We start from the raw sequence: 8,764 nt of genomic DNA, 5'->3' as shown, positions 1-8,764 counted from the left end.
CCCTATCCTTTAGCGACCGTGCGGCGGTGGCGGGCGGCAGCGGATCGCCGAGTACAGAGCGACACCGAGGCCTGCCGTCTGGCCTGGCATCGCTTCCCAACTGCACAGGCGTGCCTCGCAGTTGGGAAGCGATGCCGGGCCAGACGGCAGGCCTCGGTGTCGCTCTGTACTCGGCGATCCGCTGCCGCCCGCCACCGCTGCACGGTCGCTAAAGGATAGGGGGGCTGACGACCTTGGTGCTCACTCCCCACAAGCCATCCCAGGGGGCACACGACGACTCCGTCGGGCCGCCGGCCAGGGCGCAGGTAGCGGCGGCGCGAGCTGGCAAGGATAGGGTAAGGAAGTTGGGGGGGGGGCGGGGGGGCACAATTTCAGAGGCAGAGCTTGCCCTGGGTGCCGTTTTCCCCAGTTACGCCTCTGATTGTGTGAACCTGTGTCAAGGCAGGAATCTCCGATTCATCTTGAGCCATAAACCATCTTGGCATGAGTTCACACAATCACACTAATATGATTGTGAATCACTAATGTGATTAACTCACATTAAATCTAGATGTGAACAACTGAGGGCTGGTTCAGATGAACCTCAGCTTGCTGTCATTCTTTCACATAAAGATGGAGCCTCGTTGCAAACACACCCAACCCTACCTCAATCACGCATTTGCTGATGCATTCTTGGCATGTCCTTTACTCATGTGTAAAGGGTGATTATCCAAATCACCCCTCTACACACACTGCAAAATGTTTAAATAAGGTTTTGCAGTGTGTGCTGAGGGGTGATGCTGAGGGGTGATTCAGATAATCACCCTACACATGTGAGTCAAGTACGTACCAAGAATGTGTGGGTGCATCTGTGAGTGAGGTAAGGGTGGGCACATTTGTGATGGGGCTCTAGCCTTATTGGGTTGATAAGAGCGGCAGTGGGTTGAAGTTCATCTGAACCAGCCCTGTGTGAACCAGATCAACATGTGCAAAATATCTCACATAACATTATCTCAACAAAGCAGTAAAGTAGCCCAGTATTACCTTGGTATCTCTGTCCAGGTGAGGGCAGCGGGGGCGGGGGGAGCTTGCTTAGTTAAGGTTACTGAGAATTGAGAAGTGAATGAAGATTTGAACTACAGAGTTCTCAGCAAATAGCCCATGCATTTAACAATGTCACTCCAGCTTTTGACAAGCAATCACTTCAGGCTTGAAAGGCAGAATATGTTGTAGGGCAGTGTGGTGGCTTCTGTTTCCTCAGCAGAAGGCAGGTTGAACTGACTGGGGGCTTGGCCAAAAAGTCAGAAAAGGCTTGTGAACCTTTTGCAAACACAGGACACGGTCACCTGATAGAGGGAGATAATCCATTAATGCAGCTCATCTAAGATGCCCTCCTGTACTCAGCATAGCTATGCCTGGCTATCGATCATTATACAATAAAATAAACAAATAAAATTAATCAGTCTCTCATTTTCATTATGAAATGGTCTCAGGCTGAGAAAAAAAAGACAAGAGTGAAATCTTTAATATTATTTTTGTTGGATTGCCACAGTGGCTTTCAAGAAAAAATGGGGACAAGAATGGGGAAGAGGAGAAGAAGAATGGGGGCGAGAAGAATGGGGGCAAGGTGGAAGGAGGACATTGGATGTATTTAGAAGCATATATTGCTGGCTTCCGATATTTTCATAGCTGAACCAACATCAACTCTGCTGCATACAGATGCATACAAAGGCATCATTTCTCTATAAGCAGAGAAATGATGCCTTTGTCTGGAATCTGCTGCCAGAAATGACTGCTTAATGCCAAGAGCAGTCCTGGAGGCATTTGAAAAAGAAGGGGGAGGCAGAGAGGACAGAGAAGGCATTGACAAAGTTACCTGCTAAAAAGCCATGCTTAAGATATCACTGCATCTGTATGATTATGTACTGACACATCATTCATTTAAGGGCTGGATGCAGCCATTCCTATAATTCACGCACACAGGTCTATAAGAGCTGATACTGGTCTTCCATTCGTACACATGGCTGATGGATCTATGCAGATTATGCAAACTATTTTCTTTTTGGAGTCGCACCTTCAGATGGGATGGCAGCAGGGTGGGTGGGACGGCAACAAGGACTACTCCATTTTGACATCCTTCACCTAAAAGCAAGAACTGTTTGCTTCATCATGAGAGGGTCGATTTAAGTTATATAGGCACAGCAATGCCTGTACAGTAAGTCATAAAGTACAAAATCTGCATTCCACCATTATAAGCCCTGAACATTCTATTGGACATAAAAGCTGACTATAATTGTGTTTTTGATATCCTGCACCTGGCCAAACTGCTTGATTGGTGAGGGTGAGAGCTGCATCCATTGGGCTTCTGATCACCTGGCCCTGCAGGTGGCTGCCAAAGCCAACTGCCAAAGGGGGCAGCCTTTGGTGGCAGCTTTCGGGGTGGGACTGAGGGCTGGGGCTGACATATTGTCTTGGACAGCTGGAAGGAAGACTCCTGCTCAATTCTTTGTTACCTTGTACATAGGCCTGGTACAGATATGTGTTTTGGGTTGAACAGAGATGAGGAGGTGGGGGATGACCCTGGGGCAGCTATACTAGTGGTGGTGAGGAATTGGTGAAGATATGGTGTTGGTAGGCCATTTGGCTGTTAAAGGGGAAGGGAATTCAGAAATTTAATTGCTGTTTCCCCTTCCAGCAGGCCCATCACCTCTTTGACTTTGGAGAGCAATGCCACCCACTCACAGAACCTCACCTTATCACTCTGTTATGCCAGGTTGGTTCAAAATAAATCTGAAGTACTCCATGACTTGATTATGGATGAAGGAGCTGAACTGGTATGTATTACGGAGACCTGGTCAGGAGAGTCTAGTGGTCCAGTTTGATCCCAGCTTCTCCCAGAGGGTTACACCATAGTAGAACAGGTGAGAGGATGTGGGTGGGGAGGTGAAGTAGCTGTGGTCTATAAGAATACAATCTCCCTTACCGGGATCCCTGTCAGGGATTTGTCCTATACTGAATGTATGTGTACCTAAGCCTAGGGACCAGGGATAGATTGGGACTTATGCTGGTGTACCGATCATCCCGCTGCCCAGTAGAGTCCTTAATTAAGTTGACGGACTAGGTTGCTGAGTTGGCATTGGAGTTGCTCAGGTTGTTGTTGGTGGGGGACGTTAATGTTCATTTTGGGACTGGGTTGTTGGGAGCAGCTCAAGAGTTCATAGCGACCATGACTACTGTGGGCCTAACCCAATTGGTCTCGGTCCAACACATGATGCTGGTCACACACTCAATTTGGTCTTTTGCTCTGATCAGGGTGGTGTTCTGTGGGTGGGGACTCCTGTCATCTCTCCATTATCATGGATGGATCTGGTTAAGGTAGAACTTACAGTCATGACCCACATCTGCAGGGGTGAAAGACCTATTAGATTGATCCGCCTGAGGAGGTAATTGGATCCAACAGGATTCCAATAAGTCTTGGAAGGGTTTAGGGTTGGCTCTGCTAATGATTCTGTCGATGCTCTGGTACAAATATGAAATAATGAATTCACTAGAGCAGTAGACACAGTAGCTCCCAAGTGTCCTCTCTGACTTGCTTTAAAGACAGCCCTGTGGTATTTGGATGAGTTATGGGAGCTGAAGCGGCGAGGTAGACAATTGGAGTGCAAGTGGAGGAAGGCTTGGAGCAAGTCTGATCAGGCACAGCACAGAGCACATTTGAAGACCTATGCTCTGGCAGTGCGGGCGGCAAAGAAGTAGTTCTTTTCTGCCTGCATTGCTTCCACAAATTCATGTCCAGCTGAGTTGTCTAGGGTTGTGAGAAGGCTAGTATGTACCCCCTCAAGTTAAACTTGGAACCATTGGTGACTCGCTGTGACATTTTTAATGGGTTTTTTTGCGGATAAAATTTCTCATATTCAGGCTGAACTGGATTCCACCGTTACTGCAGAGTCTACTGTGGAGGTGTCCAGCGACCCCGCTTATGGGATTAGATTGGATCATTTTCAGTTTGTGACATCTGGGGAAGTGGACAAACTGTTTTGGACTGTGTGTCCTACAACCTATTCTCTTGACCCTTGCCCAACTTGGCTTATCTCATCTGATAATCATATGATCAGAGAGGGTCTGGTAAATATTATAAATGCTTCTCTGAGGGAGGGCAGGATGCCTCCTTGTCTTAAGGAGGCTATTATTAGACCACTTTTGAAGAAAGCTACACTGGATCCCTCAAAGCTAGCTAATTACAGACCAGTTTCTAATCTTCCATGGTTGGGCAAGGAGATTGAGCAGGTGGTGGTGTCTCAGCTCCAGGCAGTTTGGGATGATGCAGATTATCTAGACACATTTCAAACTGGCTTTTGTGTGGGCTTTGGGATTGAGACTGCCTTGATCGGCTTGATGGATGATCTCTAACTGGCTATCAACAGAGGGAGTGTGACTCTGCTGATCCTTTTGGATATCTCTGCGGCTTTCAATACCATTGACCATGGTATCATTCTGGACTGCCTGAGGGAGGTGGGTTTGAATGGCACTGTTTTACAGTGGTTCCGCTCCTACCTCTCTGGTAGATTCCAGATGGTGTCACTTGGAGACTGTTGTTCTGCTAAGCGAGAACTGAAGTGTAGAGTCCCACAAGGTTCCATACTGTCTCCAGTGCTTTTTAACATCTACATGAAACTGCTGAGAGAGATCATCAGGAGGTTTGGTGCTGGGTGTTATCAATATGCTGACCTCTCTATGCCGACCTCATCCGGAAAAGGCATATCTTCCCTAAATGCCTGCCTAGAGGCAATAATGGCCTGGATGAGGGATAACAAACTGAAGTTGAATCCAAATAAGATGGAGGTATTGACTGTGGGGGGCTGGGACCTGAGAAATTGTTTAGATCTGCCTGTTCTGGATGGGGTTACACACTGATGCAATGACCTCTCCCCCCCCCCCAAATTTCTTAGTGCTTTTGTGCAAAGGTGCTTTTGTGCCAAGCATGAAAGCAGAAATGAAACGGAGTGGAAATACATTCGATATATTTTTTAAAAGAAAAATAATTGGCTTTACATATCAAATTCTAGACAAGTGTGACCAAAACCTAGGGCTGAAGGCAGAAATGAAAAAGTGAGAGGTGGCAATATATTAAAAATATATTGTGTGGCTTTGCATATCAACAGATCCTCAATCTGCCGAATGAGCCAGCAAATCCACAGTGTGAATGTGCCCCCCACCAAAAGTCTTAATGAAAAACATGAGCGATGGAAATCAAAAACAAAAAGCAGATGAGAAATGAGTTGCACCATTGCAGGTTGCACCCTTGCACAAGAACTTGTGTTGAAAAATTTAAAAGATAATTTTACATGAGTGGCAATATTATTTCAGGAATGGGCAGAAAGGGGCTGTAAAAATTGGCAAATCCAAATGAATCGCATCAAACATGAGGCAAGCCTCTGAACAATGGGAAAACACAACACTTCCCTGCAACAGTTTTACAATGTTATAGGGCCAAAACGCATCAATAAAACCCGACGCAGGGCATCAGCAATATGGATGGCACCCTGGTGACAGCACAGCAACTGTGATGTCACAGCATGAGAAATGCAGAGGGACGCTTAACAGACACATTCTGAAACTGTTGCAGCATGTAATCTGGAAAATGCCCCGAGGATGTGGACAAGCTGCTTGGAATGGTGTCGCCTACCATCTGTTCCCTTGACTCTTGTCAGATATGGCTTATACTATCTGGCAGATGGGTTTTTGTAGAAGGCCTGGTAGATATTATGAATGCTTCTAAGGAAGGGCGGGATGCCTCCTTGCCTTAAGGAAGCAATCAGACCTCTTCTGAAAAAGCCTACCTTGGATCCCTCAGAGTTAAGCAGCTATAGGCCCGTCTCCAACCTCCTGTGGTTTGGCAAGGTAATTGAGAAGGTGGTGGCCTCCCAGCTCCAGGCAGTCTTGGAGGAAACTGATTATCTAGACCAGGCCTGCTCAACTTTGCCCCACCCCCCGATGTTTATGGACTACAACTCCCATAATCCCAAGGCACAGTGTCCAATAGCCAGGGATTTTGGGAGTTGTAGGCCAACATCTGTGGGATGGAGACTGCCTTGGTTGGCCTGATGGATGATCTCTAATTAGGAATTCACAGAGGGAGTGTGACTGATGGTCCTTTTGAATCTCTAGGTGGCTTCTGATACTATTGACCACAGTATGCTTCTGGAGCATGTGAAGGGGTAGGGAGGCACTGCTTTGCAATGGTTCTGCTCGTACCTCTCTGGCAGATTGCAGATGATGTATTTTGGAGATTGTTGCTCTTCAAAATGTGAATTTATATGCTCTCCCACAGGGCTCCATGTTGTCTCCAATGTTTTTTAACATCTACATGAAACCGCTGGGAGAGATCATCAAGAGATTTGGTGCAGGGTGTTATCAGTATCTGATGACATCCATATTTTTCTCTATGTCATAATCATCATCAGGAAAAGGCATAACCTCCCTAAATGCCTGCCTGGAGACAGTGATGGGCTCAGTGAGGGATAACAAACTGAGACTGAATCCAGGTAAGCTGGAGGTATTTATTGTGTGGGGTCGGAAATTGGGAGATTATTTTGATCTGCTGGTTCTAGATGGTGTCACACTTCTCCAGAAGGAACAGGTAGACAGTCTGGGGGAGATACAAACCTCTCCCTAATATCCCTGGTTGAGGTGGTGGCCAGAGATGCTTTCTAACAGCTTTGGCTGATATGCCAGCCCCGTCTGCTTCTTGAGATAAACAACTTCAGAACAGTAGTACATATGCTGGTAACCTCCAGACTCAACAACTGCAATGCGCTCTATGTGGGGCTGCCTTTGTTTGTAGTCCGGAAGCTGCAGAACCAGGTTGTTGTCTGGACCATCTCAAAGAAACCATATTATTCCTTTACTAAGAGAGAGTTACACTGGCTCCCAATAAGTTTCCAGGCAAAATACAAGATGCTAGTTATAAACTATAAAGCCCTAAACAGCTTAAGCCCAAGGTATTTAAGAGAACATCTTCACCATGAGCCCCACTACCCACTGAGATAATCCAGAGAGGTTAGTCTGCAGTTGTCACCAGCTCATCTGGTGGCTACCCTGGGACGGGTCTTCTCTGTTGCTACCCCAAGACTCTGGAATGCACTCCCTGCTGAGATAAGAGCCTTCCCATCTCTGACAACTTAAAAAAAAAAGTTTCTAAAGACTTATTTTTTCACCCAAGCTTTTTAACTGGGCTATGGTTTTAAATTGTTTTAAGGTTTTTATTTTTAATCAGTTTTATGTTGCTGTAAACCACCACCTAGAGAAAGGTTTGGGTAGTGTACAAATATGATAGATAAATAAATAAACCCCCCTGTCTGGGAAGGCTCCAGGAGTAATAGGAGACAGGCATCACCATCTTTCTCAATTTGGTGCAGATCTGTTGAAGAATGACTGAGATCTATTAGTTTGAAAATGATTGCCATGCCCACAGCCCAGAAGAGTCTGTGCATACTGGGGATGTGCAAGGAACCGCGGCCCGGAGGCTCAAAGGCAGCAGAGGTGCTGTTTTAAGAGCAGGGGAGGAGGCACTTAACCTTCCTGCTGTTTTTCCCTCACCAGCATCCGTTTTAATCCAAGCCCAATTGGGGTGGCAGCATTCCTCCCTGCCACCCAGATATGACCGGAAGTCTCCGACGCACCTGCACGCGATGTGCGCACACCCATACTGGCACCCGCAGGCGCATCGGAGACTTACTGTCATATCCGGACAACAGGGGCAACAGGGCGTCAGGGAGGTATGCCGCCACCCCGATGGGCTTGGATGAAAATGGATGCCAGCAGGGTAAGTGTATCCTCCCGCTCTTGTTAGACACCCCCTGCCATCGAACCGGCAGAACCACTGGTTCTTCAGACCAGTTCGGAGGCCCATAAAGGGCATCCCTAGTGCATACTCCAGGAGTACAAGCGGCAAGGAGAGAGCGCAGGCCATGTATAGTTGAAGCCCAGAAACTACTGCAGATTGCAAGTCAAGAAGCAGCAGCAGAGAAATAAGGTTCAAAAACTCAGTCAAGGAGAACTAGACCAAGGAGATGGACTTGAAGTTAGCAACAGCAGAAAAGACCCCCTATAGCAAACAATTGCTACCAGCAAGGCTTAACCGGGTTAAGATAACCCCAGGCAAGAACTTATCTAGTTCACAGGAGAGCCATGCCCTTTCCTGCAAGCTGAGGCGACTCCCAAGTAGACCTCAGCTAGTCCTCCTCCCGAACAGACCCATCCTGAGGCAAATGCCTGGCAGCCAAGCATGCACTTCGGTACTGATCTTGGAGGATTTCTCGGGTCTTGCTGCGCCTTTGCTGGAGGAATCTTGCAGGGGCTTCCCTGAGGAGCTGAGAGCCTTGGGGGACTATGGTTTGTGAGGGTCCTGCGTGGGATGGTTCTTCAGGAGCAGGGTCCAGTGTGAATGTGGGGGCTGGGCCTGGAGAAGCAGGGTCATCAGGTAGAGGAGGAGGGTCCAGGGCAACTTTTGGGCTAGGAAGGACTAGGGGCTCGAGACAGTGGCTTATCTAAGGCTGAGGGGCTGGAAGCTTGGGCCATGATGATGCTGTACTCCTCAGGTGTTTCGTAGGCCTCAGGTTCCTTAGCCGAAGAGAGCTTGGCTTCCCCTTGAGGTGCTAGGAAGGCCCATAGTGCTAGGCAGTGCCCATAGCCAGTGCTAGGCAGGCCCGTAGCCAGCTGGTGGCATGGTGTGTACCTGCCACACCAAAAAATTCTCTTTCCTCCCCAGCCTCACTGACTGTTT

Source organism: Hemicordylus capensis, chromosome 4 (genome assembly GCF_027244095.1).
Source record: "Hemicordylus capensis ecotype Gifberg chromosome 4, rHemCap1.1.pri, whole genome shotgun sequence".
NCBI classification, from domain to species: Eukaryota; Metazoa; Chordata; class Lepidosauria; order Squamata; family Cordylidae; genus Hemicordylus; species Hemicordylus capensis.
This window is presented reverse-complemented; position numbering follows the sequence as displayed.